Source organism: Varroa jacobsoni, unplaced genomic scaffold (assembly GCF_002532875.2).
Source record: "Varroa jacobsoni isolate VJ856 unplaced genomic scaffold, vjacob_1.0 scaffold_395, whole genome shotgun sequence".
NCBI classification, from domain to species: Eukaryota; Metazoa; Arthropoda; class Arachnida; order Mesostigmata; family Varroidae; genus Varroa; species Varroa jacobsoni.
Genome location: NW_019213297.1, coordinates 41,585 through 59,778, shown reverse-complemented (window position 1 = coordinate 59,778; position 18,194 = coordinate 41,585). Strand labels below are relative to the sequence as shown.

The 18,194-nt window shown below is 41.0% G+C and overlaps 1 long non-coding RNA gene across 1 annotated transcript; it reads left to right on the top strand.

Moving 5' to 3' along the window:
- The first annotated feature begins 10,892 nt into the window (after positions 1 to 10,892).
- LOC147753547 (uncharacterized) lies at positions 10,893 to 18,138 on the top strand. The gene is made up of 3 exons (XR_015310867.1): positions 10,893 to 11,272; positions 14,875 to 14,943; positions 15,950 to 18,138. It is a non-coding gene; the product is annotated as an uncharacterized LOC147753547 (long non-coding RNA).
- Positions 18,139 to 18,194: the final 56 nt, after the last annotated feature.

The following is an 18,194-nucleotide window of genomic DNA, read 5'->3' as shown; positions in this document are numbered from 1 at the left end:
ATATAGGCTGTGCAATGCTGAAAAGATTTTGCACTAGTATCCTGATCCTCTATAAGGGGCTTCGTTACTATTTCATATGTAAGCAAGTGTTTAGAACTTTGTCGTTTCCCATACCAACTGAAAATTGGAAATACCGGGAGCATTTAGAGAAATATACTCGTCTACTTTATTTTACTTAATAAGAAAAAATTACATTATGGAAATTTTTCTTTTTGCGCAGTAAGGGCTTACATATGCTACTGTGACCCGCTGATAAAAAAGTCTGTTTACCAGTAAATGCCCGAAGTAGAAGAAGGTCGAAGCATTGTTGCAAAACTAACTAAACTAACCCGGAAAAAACAGGGAGCATAAGTGTCTATGTTTTTTCGACAGGATGGTCCATTGGGTTCACTAAAGGTAGAGCAATAGTTCCTACTGCGTGCGTTCGTATGATTTAGGTATTTTTTGTTTGCCGCCTATTGAGCTGAAGATCTAATCATCTCTAGGGATTTTAAGAATAAACGGTTCTCAATAGAAAAAAATGAGGCTGAGTGATGCGACACGAAAAAACAACTTGACCTATTTATTTATAAGCAGTGAAATTTCGTTTCAGACATCTAAACTGCTAAAAATTCTGTCGCACTAGTACCGATCGTATACAGCTCAACGTTCTCTGCAAGTTCTAGGTGTTAAAGGTCTGAGAATTTTTCTCGCAGGGGTGCCTGCCGCCAAGTAACGAATCAAACATGCTCCCTTGCGTATAGCTCTGCGAGAAAAATTTATTTTATTCAGGTAGTTTGATAGAGGTTAACGAGTGTGTGTTTCCACATTTACATGTACATTGAATACATGCACCACAATATTCAACGAATATCAACCAAGAAAGGCAATAGCACGTGAAGCACCGTACAAGCTGATCCGCTAGCGATGACTAATAAGACGACAAAAAAAAAAAATATTCCTTCGAGTTTTTCCAATAGGAGGTAGGCCGTACAGGTGCTGTGACATCATGTAAACAATTCGAGCTTTTCGCCTCACGCGGGCTTGTTGAATATGTTATACACTACAACCGAACTTAGCTGCTAACGTAAACTGCCATCCATAAAGATCTTAAATATCTACCTAATCGCCAGGATGTAACGAAAACAAACTGAAGAAGGTCCGAAGAGTTTCTTCATGCGTCATGTAGCAGATGTCGCTGCCCATCTATTGTAGGTTAGAGCCTGAGGTAAGCAGTTTTAGATGCTTACTCACGATCGATTCCGGTAGCTTTTAGGGAGCTATTTCGACATATCTATCACATGTACATAGATCTGTGCTTTACTCATGTATTATAACCATTCACTTTAACGTTTCTATTTAGAGTTGGCAATGTTTGCCTGTGTTTCCGACAGTGAGCCTCGTTTGTGATACATTCGCGGGCCTTTATTTGATGACGTCGTCCGAAAGTCCCGCCCTCGCTGGGTGGAATCAATCTAGTAATGATAATAATATTAGCATAGTAGAATTTCCACCTTGTTTTTCATCAATTATCTCTTAAGTTGGTCACTTATCTACTGCTTTTGGTGCTCTAAACACCGGAGGCAAACCGTCATCAGTCTGTGTATTTGTTTGTCTGCGAACGCTACAATATCAGTAGTACTAATGCTTTTGTGTCAATAACATCCGTAGCAACAGCATCATGACAAAATTATCTCAACTGAGGTAGAAACCGAGGTATATCTCAGATCCTTCTTGCTCTTGCATGTCTACCAACTGTAGCTGTAGCCATAGGATGAAAGAATCAAAAACCCCTCTTACATATACAAATTCTGACAGCACGGCAGCATAAACACTTAAAGAGGCATAAACACATATATGCACGTTTATCCACACAGAAAGAATGATCTAACCCCCCAAGCCACTGCCTTTCTTCCTTCCTTCCTTTTTTCGTTTCTTCCCGCGTTTTTCGTGACTTTTTTTTTCTATTCAGAATGAAGCGTCTTGACGAAAATGACGACAAAAAAGAAAATGATAAGAGAAGCGTAGAAAAGCAAAACTGGAAAGAGGAAGGTCGACAAAAAAAAGGTGACTACAGCACACAACTACGATGTAGAAGATCGATAGTAGAACGACGATAAAATAATTCTAAATTAGAGATATAATAAATGACTTGAGCAAGCGAGCGATCGATCGATCGATCGATCGATCGATCCGGGCTTCCAGCCCGCTCTGTCTGAGATAATTGCTGTTTGAGATGACTGTCTGACCTAGTTTGTATTCAATGTATTTGGTTACATTATTTGCTATTCGTTTTCCTCATCGGCTTTACCAACCGCCGCCACTGTGCCAACAGCAGCAGTGTCAACATCAATGCTTGAAGTCTGCCACATCATGGAGGTTTATACTTCATCGGCTTCTCATTGCATTGCATTGCTTATTTGACTATTTTGTCTACTTCATTTCTACGTGTTTTTCTTTATCTGCTCTGCGTTTTTATTACAAGCGACTGTCACGAACGGCTTTGCAGCCCGATTCAAAGCTTGTACTAAAGATTGGTCAGAGTAAAAACGAGAGGCGGACGGGCGGGGGAGGGAACGAGAGAGAAATAGGGGTGCGCGGGGGCGAGGCGCAACGATGCTCAGAAACGCTTGACATGTAGCAACAAGGCAATTGCTGTTTGTCGATCTGGTATTTATGTGAGGTGTCGTAATTAATGGGAGTTCGCAACGTAGCACGTTTTGCAGTAGACCGCTTGTTGTTATTTATATAGAGAACAAATGCGTGCGTATTAAAAAAAAATTCCACGGAATAAACAGGAGGAAGCACGAGGTGGAAGAACGCCTCAAACGTTTACTTTACTACTTCAGATGAAGATCGGTACCGAAATGAATATGATCTTTTTATTAAAAACATAAATACTACATATATTTAATATTTAATCGCACATAGATATTCGACCATACATATAAGTACGTCTGAGAGCGGTAAACATAGTGCTCCTAATAGTAGCGTCTATCATAAGGAGATAAGGCAGGCAAAGCATCGATACAACCATCTTTTCGAAGTAGTGAAATCCAAGAGGTGGAAATCCTATTACAAACAGCTGAGGATTGTTGCATAAGGGTAAAAAATACAAGTGGGTAGGTTGAAACGAATGAGTACTGGTTGAATGGCTAAGGGGTTTATAGATATCGTTTACCCCGTTGCTTTAACAGATGCATCTGTAATTTAACACAGACGTATCTGTAATACGACCAGGTTTACCGATAAGATATATCGCAAGATGTGACATAGGAAATTCGCTTCAAGCGACGAGACCATTACAATGTTCTGCCATAATTTATGTCTTACATATACTGTACGTAATTGCGGTAGGCTTAAAATGTGAGGGATGGTGCGGCGATTGTTGAGGTTAACGCGATCAACCGATAGAAGCAGCAAGCAAATATCAAAAGAGTAATATAGGCAATTTTGGTGTCTTGCCAACTTACTTGGGGACGGGGGGGGGGGGTAGAAAAGAGGGGTTTTATGTTTGAGGTTCCTCAACTGGCATTTTTCCGTGTCGGTCGTTGTCACTTTGTGAGAATGCCGTTGTAGTGGTTAGTTACTTTCTATTCCTTATTAAGTTATCGCATTTATTATATTAAGCATCGAATATGTTGTGGGTACGATGTTATCGATAATGAAATGGTGAGATAACGCTGGAAATGTTGTAGAAGCATTTCTATGATTATGGTACTAAATGTTTACGCCATTGAGTTCTACGACGAAGCAACATCGTGACATCGATGACGATGTTAGAATTGATGACACACGATAAGTGTTTAATTCATGGGTGAGCGGTTGAGTAAGCAATGGCCGGAAACAGCATTTGTCGCTTTCAGTACTTAGGACTACCATGTATAGAGAGCTCTGCAAGTAAAAAGCACCAACCAGTACAATCGGAATGGGCCAACAGGCCATTATCACCGTTGTGGCCTTTACTGTAAGTGTAAACCCAGATACAATGCTGTTTCGTTCGAACGACTCAGTAATAACTGCTAATTCGGCCGGCAATTGGCGAGCTGAGTACTCAGGTAAAAAATAGCAAGATCAGTGTAATAACCAACAAAATTTCAGATCTCCTTTAGGGAGACTTCTAAATACAGTCAGTCGTAGAATTGTAATAGAGTGTCATCGATTTGATTGTGTACTTCAGTAACTGAGGGCTCGATTGTCCGAACCACATAGGTGATGATGCCAACCGTAAATACACACGAAAAGTAACACTCTTTGCCTTTAAACTATCTGCTAAGTTTTCGAATTGACGGCGATTGTTCAATTAATAAGAAAGGTAACTACAGAAGGTTATTACAATGGTCACAGCTGCGCCGGCAGGACCATAGATACAGACCTGATACGAATAAAAGATAGCTACCAAATGATAAGTTCGAGATAGGACCGGTAGCATGCATTCCAATATGCGAAACATAACGGCCCTATACTATGTGGACAGAAGCTACGCAGAGACGGTCTAATTAGGCTAAATTTATCCAAAAACCTTCAAAGACCACAGGGAGAGGAGTTCTGAATAGCAAAGAATGCCTGCCTATCAGAAGTCTTGCAGCTCACTTGACCCAGCCCAGTGCTCTACTACAGTGGTTCGTCCGTGGCCACTGTAATAGAAGTAATAATGGTAGTCGATAGACTTCTCAGAGGCCCGCATCTGGCTAGTTGGTTGTATAGTTTGCTCTGGATTAGAAACAACAAAACGCGAGCGTTAAAGACCCAGCTAAAGTGAACGCTAAAGGCCTCATCAGGCGAAAGGCAAACTACTGTTAATGCTGAAACACTTAACCTTCATTGGCCTAATCATTTACACGTACTATTCCCCCTTCGATTCTCGTTTGACAAGCGAAAGAATATAAGAAAGCTATTTTAAAACAATGACATTTTGAAAACCAGCCGCGGGCTACACGTTACAGTCTATTATAAACCAAATACCAACCCGGCACTTCCTTTTAGCTATTATAACTATTTCACTTAGTGTTACTGATCGATTGCCATTCTGGGCCAATATCGGCGTCGTTGCTATTATGACTTGCATTAACTACAGTAACTTCAGCTCCCGCGGCAAACGCAAAATGGGTCGAGAGCTACTAAAGCTTATCGCCTTATGACCAGGTCCGTTAACAAAGTAACAAAACATAGCAGACGCTTGGCCAAGCGGCCATAAGCGGGTTCACTGAAACTGCAAGTTCGATTAGCGCGCTTTCTATTATGTACAGTATCGATTAAATGCTCAACTTTGTGACAGTGACCTCCCATCAATATGTCTATCCATGCGCCCGTCCATCCTCCACTTACTAAATACGAGTAAACGAAAAATTATACGAATAAACACACGAGTAGGCTGGCACGCGCACTTCGTTCTATTTCACAATAACATATTGCCTCTACCTCGGCCCAATAACTTGTACGACCGCCTGCCGCTCTAACTTGCTAGCAAACGAACAGAAAGCTGTTAACTTATTTGTCGAGAGCAATACGTCGCTCTGTACCGTAGCTGCTGCCGCTGCGGTCACTGTCGTCCGACCGTGAACGGGGATGTCGCTGTCGTTAATCGGCTGTCTTGCTGCCGGTCCTGCCGCTATCACCTATGGACATGTTTGTTTCGTTTCAGGTGTTCAACGACTTGCAGGGAGTGAACAAATTTCGAACTTATGTTTAAGGAACGGAAAGGCAAAATGAAACTTTTCTCTTCGCGATAGACAACAGCTAGCGGGAATATTGTCGATATTGACTTGAAGAAAAACAACAACAATATCCCTGTCGATGCTAATGCTATAGCCAATTTTGATACTAAGTATAAAAACGACATCGGCATTAACTGTAGCAAACGGCGTACAACGAATCGCTTACCCACCTATACATGCACAGAACATGAGGGGATGGCAAGTGAAAGGGGTGAGCGATCAAATTGATTATACGCTATCTTGTCGTTGGGTCGACCTGTAGGGAGAAAGCTACGAATGACTGAGTACAGTAGAATGGAGCCATGATGTCGGCAGGATTGTTGGGACGTTGACCCGTCTACTGTTCCATTTCCCTATTGCCCATCGTTTCTCCCTCTCTTTCCTCTCCATTGCTCTCCGCTCCGACAGTTTTTTTTTTTTTTTTTTTTTATAAACAAGTACAATTCAAGCTAGATCAGTCAGTGAAACGGGAAGTCGTTTCCGCAAGCAACGACGATCGCTACTTGCATCGAAATTGATAAATGGACTAAAATATAGAATAATATCTAAGCATTTGTATGCCAAATGGACTGAGAAATAGAGGTAAAAATTCTGTGGTCTGATGCAATTGAAGTAGAAAATCTAGACTAAAGAACTTCCTGTATGCTAATTATGCCTTGTCTGTAATATATATCAGCCAACATCTAGTTATACAGTTTACCAAACTGAAATGATTATATCTCTGCATTGATCGGTGGCCCATGATGTATTGCAAAAACAGCCATATCGGAGTATTTCTAACTGTGCTTCATGCAAGGAGCGCCATCATGTCTAATTTTTCACACAAAATACCAATAAAATGTCCAGCGGACAATCCTTCAAACCTCAATTATAGCTCGCATAAATGTTCCCGTCGCAAACATAATCCCAGAATATACTTGTGTACAGAAATAACCAATAATAACAGTTTATCGTCTGTAACAAACACACACAACGCTGGTAGTAACATTATTTACCTCGGCGACTTTCTTGGTTGACTCCCCGTATAATACGCTGATTTTTGAAGTACCGCCGGCCGATATCTCCATCGTCAATATTAATTTTGCTTATATCAATTCTTATACGGTTTTATTTGAAAATACAGTATAGCTGGTTAGCTTAAGCTAACCAGAGTTAAGAAAGATTCGCCTTTATTACATTTGTTTTGAAGTGTTTGAAGTGGTTTGAAGTGAAACTTATCACACACTTAACGATACACGCGTATACCTATTGATGACGTATCCGGTCCATGCACATAAATGAGTGCATGAGGAACTGCAATCACAATATAATCATGAACATCATCAGGTTCTCAAACTTCATGCCCTGCTTGTCTGCAGTTGCAGTTCTCCAGCTGTTGATAGTAACTACAACTTGACAGTTTGCTAACAAACACTCGATCATGTTCGTTCTTAACAAATACACTTCTCTGACGCGGCCGGAAACAAAAAAAATAAGCAGATAAGTATAAAGAATTACAAAAAAATGTATATAAGATAAATGCTGACCTAACGCTTAAATGTACACGCATCTATTGCTATAGATATTGCTAATTTCGGTATACATAACCTTCTTAATTTTTATTTAGTAATGAAAATAAAAAGATGCAAACATCCCTTGTGTCTTTCTTATGCCAAAGAAGCCCGTTACTACTTTGTTTACGTGAGCTCACGAGCCGGCTTGGCAATAGCCGGTCGTGATGTATTTGTACACGACTGTTACTGTATGTGCTTGCTACTAACTGTTAAAAGCTGGCGAAGCCTTAAACATTGTTTGATTTTCATTAACAAGCCACAGAAAGGAGGCAACACACAAAAGGTAAGGACATTATTTACTTAACCACATCCCCGTTATTCACGTAGCTGCATGCTGCAATTGCAGCTTGAAGTTAACGTTTCAACTTCCGATCGACAGGGTACGATGGGTGTCCAAAATTTTCATGCATAGACAATAGGCCCTAAAAAAGAAAGTGTGCTCCAACAACGGAATCGTTGAACGGATAATAGTCGAACGATACGAAATCAATCCGTAGACGTTTCTATAAAGCACCGAACAGGTGTTATCCCTTTGTACCAGTAATTAGTGGTAGACGTTGCATTATGTATAGTTACATGCATCGCCCCACCATGTTCAGCATTCTGGCGTGATTTCAATAGGAGGCGTGCGAACAGTATGGAGGTTGGTGACCAAACTGAAAGTCTCTAAACCAATTGCATAGACGTACCGCTTGTGTGTCACGTAATTCTAAAACGTACCACAAAGCACGAGGCTAGCGTGCAGGGCCACTGTAACGGTTCTACGTTACAACTGCTTCTGCCGCTCATTATCAGCGTTGACTTTTTCGCGTTGGGGCCGTTTCCTCCCTGTTTTGGCATCGCTCAAATTTATTTCAAATGTAATGACGATTCGTCAGCTTCATTAAGCAAAGATGACGACGAATGAAAAATACTATAGGAAAAGACCATACGTAACAGATATTCGAATACTCTGATTTGGTGCCTGCCGCCATTAAGACAGAATTTTCCGTTCCAGATTTAAGGCTCCGAACAGAATTTTCCAAGGATTCAAATAGTTAATAATTATCAACTGCGCGCGTTTAATAAGCGTTTAGGGTCAATAACTTTAGGAGAGCGTATTTTTCCTGTTGCGATCCACTCAACCCTAAAAAACTTACTAAAAATTCGACTGTTGCAACTAATACCCGGAGGTGATCATAATTGCTTAGTATACGTCATTTTGCCATTAAAATAGAATAGTGAATAGAAGTATAAAAACGAGGCAGACAAACTTTCAAATCTCAAATCTTTGTCTTTACCATTATATTAGTTGGGCTACTCCGAAAAAGTGTTTTTTTTTTTGTTCTGGTGCTGTTGCATACTATAACAGACAACCACTAGAGCCATCACGTTTGATTTTTCCTTCATTTCTAGGGGATAAATGTAGCCTGGAAACTTCAATCAAAAATCAGATTATTTTTAATCATTTGCAATTTTGTTTTGGTTTGGTTTGCACAATGGAACAATGAGGACTCAACCCCATATCTGTCACAACCACGTGTGGTTGCAGAGGCAAGATAGCGTAATATTTTTTTAAACGTATCATGTCCTATTCACAGGACCACTTATTCGACACTTGACCTTTAAAGTGTTTCAAGAGTTATGCTGGGGTTTCAGCATTTATTTAGCGTCTCGCGAAGCATCTGTGACGTGTTTGCCCATGCTGCATTTCCATTTAAGTCCAACGTTGGCGTCCTAACTTGAGCATACAACCCTATGCGCTCCCCGCTCATAAAACAAATGCCCAGTAGTCTGTAGGCAAATCTATCTATAGAAGTATCTCTCTCTTTGACAAAATCACTAGGTCAAATTCGAGTTACAGCTAAGTAGGTTCTCTGAAATGTCTATCGGGTACCGCCCGTCTCCGATTGGAGTTACATAAAGAGTACGTTTTTTCAGTTTGTTCCCATATTAAACTGTACATAAAGATTAATTTTTCATATATAGTCATCTATTCGAACTTTCCGCATTTGTTACTGTGGTCGATCTTGCTGTCTGTCTCTCTGTATGTATGCGTCGATGCACGAATGACATAAAAGTTCTCATATATATCATAATAGACCAAAGCCTGTTTTCGTTTGCTGCTGACAACGTGCCTTGTTACAGCCCAATGCCATTTTATGGAAGCTTTGGAAAATGGAAACAACCAGATTCATCGTACTCTTCCCATGCATGTCAACGACCAATTATTCCGTTATAATTTCATATTATTTTACAAGCCCTTATTACGTCATACCCAAATGAATTTACTCTAGCCAATACGATATATATATATATATATATATATATATATATTACAATTAATAATGCGGAGAGTCCTCTCCTCGCCTTCGATCGATGTCCCTGTGACTGAGCTATCATTAACTTCAACGTTGATCAATACTTCGTGTGCGCGCGCGCGTGCGCACATCCACGTAAGATTACCCAATGGCGCAGCTTTTCTTGGCCATAGCCTATAGCCGGTGCCGCTGTTTCCGGAGCTGCTCTGTATATGTGCTTGTGTGTGTATGGTCTGCTAACGACTTCCGTAAGTTTCGACAGTCCATTTAATGCTATTGCCAGCTAGTTGCTATGGAGGCGCTGACGTGTGGCTGTTGGTATGCCGACAACGTCAACATCATCATCAACAACAACAAAAACGTCAGTGACAGCATCAATATCGGCAGGAAGGCGAATTTCTCATTAGATCTTTGATGGCCAACCGCCCAGCGGCCCAAGGGCCCTACTTGATTGATAGATAGATAGGTCACGGCAGATGTAGCAGCAGCGGTAGCATCAACATCAGCCACTGAGGGCCGAGCTCGTTTCAGTTTAACTGATCGCCTGTATAAGAGCTGACAAGCTTCGCACCGTTAAGTTTTTGACCCAATTCGAAGTGTGCCACCAACCCATCATCATTACGTTTGTTTTACCCATCCTGTTGTTGTTGTTTTCTTTCTTTCCTTATTCCTTTCATTTTTTAGATAGAAGTTCGACAGTTTCGATCCCTTACTATTTAAACAAGCGGACGACCATCAAGAGACGGAGTACGCATATGCTAGTAGATCAATGGAATGGATAGAGGAGAATATACTGCAAAAGCGTGCACTTCTACATGTGAACCGATGTTATATGTTTTAATAGCTGTAACGAAGAAAGCAGTAGAACTTCTCGTCTGGTTGTTTAGTTTCTATCTTCTTTCGAAGGTGATTTCGGCTGCTTCTACTGCTGTCGCTAATGTTGATGCGCGGATAACGATGATGACAATGATCTTAGCCGTAGTGATGTTGACGGTACGCAGAATGTCGGAATCATCACTGCCATCAAAAATGATTAGAGCATGTATTTGCAACATTCTATTAAAGTATGCCGCATGATTAGGTAGATACAACGCCACTGGCATTTTCTGCTATGTCGTGATATATCGACTGAAGCTAGAGGCGAGATCGCACCGATTGTGCGGACAGCTAAAAAAAAAAAAAAAGTCGCTAATATGTTTTGACTACACAGGTGAAACACACTTGTAACTTTGCTCTTACAGACTACATAAACACGCACACATGGCATATGTATCGGTCGTTTAGACATGTTGAAAACTCCACCGTGTAAACAATCACTACAGTATTGCTATACACGTAATATAAACAGTAATAACTATTCGTCAGTTGTCGTATCGAGCCCAAAATCAACATAGCAAATAAAGCCTTCTATGGAAACTGTGACAATGATTTCCGCCACCAACGAACGCACACGCTAATACCCGTGACAATGCCGAAGCGTATTCTTTCATATATACGTGTCTGAGTGCGTGTATAACAACAACTCGGTAGCGGCGAGTGTAACCTTGTTGATTGGACAAATTGTTTTTCGCGTTGCTGAAATTTGTCTCTGTTTGCCCTTGTTGTCTGACATCGTGTTACTCGAAAGGGCTATCTTCTACTCAGATGGTGAGAGAAAACCAAGGCTAGAACATCGGTAGTTTATATTGTCACAGGACAAGTATTCAGCGTGAGTTGGAATCAGGTTAGCGGTCACGTCTTCGGTAATACTTCATAATTATTTTGCATGTTCATTTTATGTAACACTCTGAAGCAATAAATACGCTCAAACATAAATCCATATGGATTTGATCGTATTTTTTTGCCGAAAAACTTTTCCCTTGCTACTATCAAAGATTACGGAGACATTATTCACTCTTGTTCGTTTAACGAACTTAATTGTCACTTTACTCATGACAAGCACGACTTCTCCAAACAATCGATGGCCGTTGTGTAATAGGACACATTTGTGATTATAGATAGTTTGACGGAAATACGGACGTATCGAGAAAACGCAGACGATATGTGCGACAGTTGCTGTCTGACAGTCGTTAAAAACGAGAAAAAAATTGTCTTGCCACTGACATCGCTCTATAATCTATTACCACTATTAGTATCAACAACTCTGTTCTTGGCTGAAAAAAAAATACCGCAAATTGGACAACCAAAACAATGTCCAAATAAAATATATCTTCTAGCCGTGTTTATAGCGCGTCGTCGAGCCAGCCAGCCAGCCCGCAGTCGCTCGCCTCGATCTGCTAGCCGTCGCAAGTCTTTGTGCAGTGATTGTCCTACTGACGAGAACGAGAACCAGAGAGAGAAGAAGATTGAACGCTTTGCTGTGGGTCGATTTGTTCCATTCCATCGTTTCTGTACGGTCCTGTTATGCGCATCATTTCTCGACCTTACGTGGGCCATCGTAAATGGCGTGCGCGCCAACTTTGAAATGGTCTAGCACCGTTTTAGGAAAGCATTTAAGAACGTTCCAGCAATAACGCGCCTCTTCGAGCAGGAGTTCGTTGCTTGATGTTGGTTAATGCTCACGCTATTGCGGCTATTTCCTATTGACGCAAGACTTCCAATTGCGCTGAGTTGCTGGCCTGCCTACCCCGGCGTTTCGTTGAGCAATTGATATGTGTTTGCGTATACATAGTATTTTTCTATTGGGTAGTTTGATTTCATGGCAGCAGAGGAAATTACTGCTGCTGCTGCTGCTGCTGCTGCAGCTGGTACTATCCGAAAGTTGGGGAGCTTCCGACACGGCGACCTTGACATAGTGCCAAAGTCCGTTGTGTTTTTCCCATCTCGACGAGATACTCGTTTACGAAAACCAAAAAAAAAGAACAGTGTGAGGAAGCCCGCATTTACTTTGTCGGACAGTGTATTACTAAAGACGGTAAATATGGTACGATAGATAAACCAAATCAATGACCGGTTATTAAATTTGTATCGTACATACCTCACGGGGCTGAGCCCTCCGATATACGTGCATGTAGAGAGAGAATATTACTGGTGATGTCTAGTGCGAGAGAAACATAGGAATTTCCTGATAGGAACGGGGTAAACAATAACAAAGTCAATCTGTTTTGGCAATACTGGGCACACCCTTTGAATATCTTTGTTTGTACGCGTTACTGGATCATCCAAATCAACTGCAAGATGTTCGAATATGATTCTAAAATTCGGCCATGTCCCGGCCTTTACAACGAGATATATATATATGTATATATACCGTTATCATATGCCAATTCACAGTATTCGCAGGCTCGTGTAATCAATACTATATCGATAAAAAAAGAACGGTCCAATCAAGCCGAGGCCATTACGACAATAGAATCCTTTTGTGTTGCGCACTAAAAAGTTACTTCATTTTGACTATCAGTTTTGTGTCCGTTGTGTGGCACGCAACCTCGCTACCATATTTGTTTTTGCCATTATTAAAACTGGTTTAGAAATAGATACACTTTGATAGGCGATATAAAACGACGCGATGCCTGCGCTATCTGCAATTGTATTTTTCCAAGCAACCAGCAGACGACCGGCACTCGCCGCCGGTGGATAGATGGTGGTAATAAAATCCTCGAGTAATGGCCGATGTCGTTGAGCCGTTGCTTGATGCATCGGCAGCAGCAGTATTACCTTTGGTGTTGTTCCCTCGTAGTCATATATATATATATATGGGAATTGTAATAGTTCGTTCAGGGTCTTAACAGCTCGAAACCAACTAGTAAAATAGAAGGGCCTCCAGGTGCGTGCAGGTCGCTGCAGAAATAACGCTAGCAACTCTGATCCCCTTTTTTCTCCTGTAACAGCTAGTTACTATGGATTTTGTGGCGCAGGAAAAATATTCAGTCTCGACGAGAGAGAGAGAGAGAGAAAGAGCAAGAAATAAATAGATAGATAAAGAACAATAACGGCCAGAATGTTGAAGCTAGGAACGAAAATGCAGTTATTAATATGTCCGCGACAGTCGTCGTCGTCGTCGTCGTCGTCGTCGTGGTCGTCGTCGTCGTCGTCGTCGTCGTCGTCGTCGTTGTCGTCGTCGTCGTCGTCGTCGTCGTCGTCGTCGCTACTTTACCAAGCAATTTTCCCGTTGAAATACTGAAATAGCCTGTATGCTCCTATAGTCAAATATTGTTACTATTGTTATTGTAGCAGTTGATGGATGCTTATGAGAGCAATCCAGAGCACGAATACATTGTTCTCGTCACCCCAGACGAAGAAACATTGAATCTCTAGCCTGCTACGTATGATCCCCAATTCAAGGGTAGCCCATCAGCTAGGTACTTGCCAAGATCACGTAGCACACTTAATGGGGTTGATCACCTAGCGTACCGGAAGGGAAGGTATTATATTGAAATACAGAGATAAAACAAAAACAACAGCAAATAGATCGCATATAATGAATAGTGCCAAGGTAAACCTTAGCTGGCTGAAGGCAGGACGTACAGTATGGGGTAATAGTAATTGTCTTTTCATAATTTCTGTCTTGATTGGGCGATCAAAGCCTACTGCACTTGATAGATGATAGGCCTCGAAGAATGCCATCGCTTTTCTGTTCTATATACAACGATATAGTGCATAAAATACTGGTCCGATGAGTGTGCATGGACCTAGCGCTTATTAATTAACAACGATTATCAATTTCTATTTTAATAACGATCATATAGCTATACTTATTGTGATAATGGTAAAGTCTCTTCAAGAGGGGGGGGGGGGGGGAGAGGGTCGGTCGTACGCTCCCATACGGTGGGCGGAGGAATTAATTATATCTCTAAGTACTACCCTTATATAGCTGACATTTTAAATGTCTTAAGGTTTTTTGTGGCAGACACATAAGGCCATAAAGCATAAGGCCTGAAACGACACTATACAATAAGAAAATATATAAAATTAACAGTAACACTTGTGGCGCCATTACTTCAGCTGAGATAGCCAAACGGTTCATCCTATTAAGTAGATTTAATTCGAGATGTATTACCTATTTGTGGAAGGGCTAGAATTTATCTAAGGTTTACCAATTATTTTAATTTTCCATATTGGCCTTGTATGTTCTGGTTATAAAGTACTATAAATATAATTTCTAATAGGAAGTAAAATGTTCTTCTAACATGACAGTCAGGGTCCGCTCATCGTTTAGCCTTAGATCTACGGCACTGCTGCCCGATTTGGGCTGATTTAAATTAAACCTAGTTGTCCAAAAATCAGGCTGCAGGTGCTTTTTTTTTTCATTGATAGACGTCGCATAAAAAGAGTGAAAAATTTAGGTAAACGAAATCGTTAAATTGTCAATTTCGGCTTTTTCAGTTCATTTGGCAACGTTGGACGGGATGCCATAGCTTTCCTGCGACTACGGCAACTGCGTTCTCCATAAATGTGCGGTAAAAGCTAAAGCAACTGCATTAAAATTATAAACGTGATCTCACTTATTTCAATTACTATCCTCTTGCAAGTAAAATGAGGGCCAAATATTCGACTGTCTTGAATTCCAACGCTTCACAGTAGAGCCCTCGTTCTATGTGGAATGATGGAACATTATAGGGCACTACACGCTTCGGTTCTTTTTTTTTTTTTTTTTTGTTTGTTCTATATTTTTGCTTGACACAAATGTGACGTGTGCACTAAATACGTTCTTAGTAAAGTCGGTTGATATTAAAATGACTATGAGGGATATGTATTTAGGCATTGCGATCGATTTTTGCTGCGATTAAATAAAAAATAACGAATAATATATCTATACAGCATGAACCTAGTTCTACTGTCTGATACAATAATTTAGGCATAAATGTTGGCGGTCATCCGTTGCCAGACGCTACGCGCATAGGGGCGGATGGTTAGATCTAACTGATCCAACGTACATGATTGGGAAGAAACGTAAGGAAGAATTCTAATTGAAATTAGTAAAGCTTTTATAGAAGAGAGTGCACAAACGTCCATGAACCTACTATTACCTAGAGCTAGGCGTTATAAAAATTAGAGGTGCAAGGCGGCACAACGAGGAGACATGTAATAATAGTACTGGTGATCGTTGTTGTTGACGCAATAAAATCGGCGGTTATATTGCTATTCCAAATTTGCCCGGATTATTTCGACATAAATAATTGTCGACTTAACAAAAGGTAAATATGAACGGCCAAAGAATTCTTTTTAGCTCGATGAACGTGTTGTGATTTTTGAACGAAAACATAAAAACGACCCGGGCAATCGTTTATTTAATAACAATAATCTCCCATATTCTTATCTGTCTACTGAAATAGTGAAAAGTAGCTGAGCTGTAGGTATCGACAATGTTTGGTCTTCGTGGAAATAACGCGCGCGCGCGCGTGCGCGCGCGCCCCGTCTGTGCAGTTTCATGGAGTAACTCTATGGCGAACTTTTTTAGGAGTAACAACATTTACCTATTAACGCCGGCTTTATCTCACGCTGCAGTCGTACACGGTTCGAGCGAACAGCCACAATGAACATGGACCACAGCATTGTTTTTTCAACTGAATTTCGTAGCGGGCTCGCAGTTGTCTACATACAAACAGCTTTGGCTATTCCCTGTCTCCAGGCGACCGTCAAGCATCTACCGAGAGTTCGGCATATTTTACCATTGTATATACGCGCATCTATAGTCGTTAGTCAAGGAGCAGCAGGCGCGCAGATACCGACAGCCGATTCTATCGTAATACTACTCAGCGGTGAAATTTCGCCGGCATTACGTATGCCCCACTTTCGGTGCAGTAGAACGGGGCATCGCCAGACAGGGCTAAGTTTGACTGAGTTAAAGCTGTCGAATAATCTGCCATCATCGTTCTGTCGGAACGGCCAAGATCACGGAGCAGCTCAGTGGCAACGGTAGACCAAGACAAGTCATAAAACTGGTTTAGCTTCTCTGGACGGAGTCGCTTTTTGCTATCATACGTCGAAACTTACCTCGGTACGGAAACATTGAGCTGGAATCTAGTTGATATATTTTCATTAGAAGTTTGTTTATTACATGCAAAATGTGTATTCTAGGTAGGCGGTGCTTGAGGTTAGCTTTGGCCACTTTGAAGAGCGGTTTATTTTTAACGCTATTAAAAATTAGCAGCTGCAATAGTAGTTCGTAGAAAATCCAGACGCGTTCTTGATTGATATCATTAAAAAGGTCATTCCTGTGACCAGTAGAAAGGAGGCCATAGAAGATCTAGTGCCACTGAGAGAGGCAGATTCCACAAATTGAATGAGGCATGACCCCCTGTTTACGCTGTTACAAAAGCAAACTCGATGGTTTTGTGCGTTTTCAATGGAGATGGTGTTTTTTTGATGATTGCGGTTTAGCAAAGACATTTGTTGTTATGCGCTTGCTAGAACCATGGGACATGGACTGCCCGCAAGTGTCAAGGCAAGGCCAGAATCTAATTTGTTTCGACTAAAAACCCTATTCTAGTTTGCGCTCGCAGAACGATATAGACAAGAATCGGTATGACTGTATATTAAGGGTGTTCTACTTAATTGACCTGATCCTTTTCACTCAGCGAGCCCGTCAATACGTCTGCCAACAGGGAATCGTTTATGATGTTCCGCCGAGCTTTACAGCTTACCCTTCTAGATTTTCATCTGAATGTAGTCGAAAGAAGCAAGCGAAATGTGGCATTCTATAACATCATTAATTAGGAATAATTTTGTTGTCGATATACAAGCGAGTGTCTACTGTATATACATATACGTTTCAAACGCTGTTCGTTTGTTGTTCCGTGAAGTAGAGACCCCCGGGTGACAAATCAGCTCCCCCAGGCCAAACAGCCCCCATCAACGATGGCTCTGCACTTGAGTTTGCGTAATCTATTAATCCGGTCGTGCACAATACTTCATATCCGTATACCTATTTATGTGATACTGAGAACGAATGTGTGCTTCGACCCTTGCCATAATCACCTCAAGTAAAAAGCTTATGATTACACACTGTTCTTCTAGTGAGAATAACAATAGTAAATGGGATGATAATGATTATATTGTTGTCGACCTCGCACGTCGATCAGAACAAACCATGATTATGTAATGCTCGAATAGGTACAATCTGTAGAATTCTGTAAACGCAATATGGACTCTCACGCAGATATATACGTATATACGCAATAAACGCCGATCTATCTAAATGCCAGCAATACGCTACTTTTAGTAGACAACGTCACGTCTCTAGCGCGTTGCTGGAAGCATTTGTGTATCGCGCAAACGTTACTCTGTTCGTTTCGTCCAGTCGTGTACGAATCAAAGCTCTCTCTACTTTGTAAATTCAAGTAGAGAACTAAAGACAACACGTCCAGCTGAACAATGTTCCATTCAAATAGTAATGTTAATACGATAGTATTGAAAGTAATTAGTAAGTTAAACTTTTTCGCTCTATTAGAACGGTACGACTATATTATAATATAAGGATAACATATCTGTAAACTATGGTCGACTTTAATAGAAATGGAATAACATCGTCTAAAACGTACTCTAGTTTAGATACATCTGATGCGTTAGAAGTGTCTCAGTAAAGCTGCCATTGGAAACAGCAGGCCGTCCATTGTACAACTCCTAGCGGCTAAGTCGCAGTTCGGCCAGTCAGCTAGTCGCAAGCCTTTTTCACAACTTGTCCTAGTTTCCAGTCTATCATT